This window comes from Fukomys damarensis, unplaced genomic scaffold, assembly GCF_012274545.1.
Source record: "Fukomys damarensis isolate Sample0158 unplaced genomic scaffold, DMR_v1.0_HiC HiC_scaffold_15, whole genome shotgun sequence".
NCBI classification, from domain to species: domain Eukaryota; kingdom Metazoa; phylum Chordata; class Mammalia; order Rodentia; family Bathyergidae; genus Fukomys; species Fukomys damarensis.
The window spans coordinates 19,389,177-19,390,892 of record NW_022900927.1 but is presented as its reverse complement, the minus strand read 5'-3'; positions in this window follow the sequence as shown (position 1 = coordinate 19,390,892).

Genomic DNA, 1,716 nt, shown 5'->3' with positions numbered 1-1,716 from the left:
TTTTTTTTTTTTTTTTTTTTTTTTTTTTTTTTTTTTTTTTTTTGGTGGTACTGGGGATTGAACTCCGGTCCTTGCACTTTTGAGGCAGGCTCTGGAACCACTGAGCTAAATCCCCAGCCCTCCTTATTATCCTTTTAATACTTGTAGAATCTGCAGTATGTCACCTTTTTATTTTTATTTTTTTGAGACAGGGTCTCACTATGTAGTTGAGACTGAACTGGAACTCACTGTGTAGCCCAGGCTGGTCTCAAACTCACAGTGATCCTCCTGCCTCAGCCTCCCAAGTGCTGGGATTACAGGTGTGCACCACCACTCCCAGCCTTGTCACCTTTTTAAAATTCCCAGTAGTGATGATTGTGTCTTCTTTTTATATATTTTTTTTTATTTTCCATGTTCATTTTAATTAGAGGTTTATTGCTCTGATAGTTAATTTTATGTGTCAGCCTTTCTGGGCTAAGAGATGTCTGGATAGCTGTTCGGACATTATTTCTGGGTACATCTATGAGGGTTTTTATGGAAGAGATTGGCATTTTCCTCAGAAGACTGAATAAAGATCCACTCTCACTAGTGTGAGTGGCCGTCACCCAATTGCTAAAAGCCTAATAGAGCACAAAGATGTAGACAGGCAGGGAGAGTTCTCTTCTTGAGTAGGACATCCATCTTCTCCTGATTTAGAAAACTGGAACTTCTAGTTCTGGGGTCTTTGGACTCCTGAACTTGCACCAGTGCCCCCACCCAGTTTGTCCCAGTTCTCAGGCCTTTGGCCTCAGTCATACCATTGGCTGCCCTGGTTCTCACACCCTTGAACCCAGACTGAATTACACCACAGGCTTTCCAGCTTCCCCAGCTGTTAGGGCTTGTGTCTAGATGTCCCCCCAAAGCCTGAATGTGTTCATTCATAGGTGGGGTTTTTCATAGGTGTGAATGTGGATTAGGATATGTGGTACTAAATTAGTCCACTGATTGGCTTAGCATAGTTCTGATTGTGGATAATTGGAAGGCCCACCCTGGGCACCCACCAATAGGCTTGTAGCCTGGATGGGCTATAAAGGGAAAGATGGAAGGCAGGCTTGCTGCCTTCTGCCTGCCATGCCATTTACTGTCTCTCCTCTGTGATACCTGTCTGCCATGCTGCCCTGCCTTGGAGCTGACTGACTATGGACTGAAACTTCTCGAAAATGTGAGCTGAGTTAAACCTGTCCTCTAACTTTGGGTGTTGGGTATTTCGTATCAGCAGTGCGAAAAATAACTAAAGCACCAACGTTCATGCAGCATATCATGGGAATTTTCAGGCTCCATACTGTGAGTCACTTTTCCTCCTTTAACTTGTAGGTGTTGGATATTTTGTTTTAGCAATGAGAAAAGTAACTAAGACAATCAGCCTGCCCTGGAAACTTGTCAGAAATGCATATTTTGAGGCCCCACTCCAGACTTAGTGAATAAGAAACTCTGCTGTGTGTAGGGTAGAATTGTCACTAGTTAGCGTACATCGTAGCTACATGTGAGATAGAAATCAGACATGGGTTGTTTCTTGACCCCACTGACAACTGTCACCATTCTCTGTCTTCTTCAGGCCTCTCTAAAAGTAAGTGTCCTTAAGGTTTTGCACAGCAAAAGAAACCATCAACAGAGTGAAGAAACAACCCACAGAGTGGGAAAAAATTTTGGCCAGCTGTTCTTCAGACAAAGAACTACTATCTAGAATATATATATATA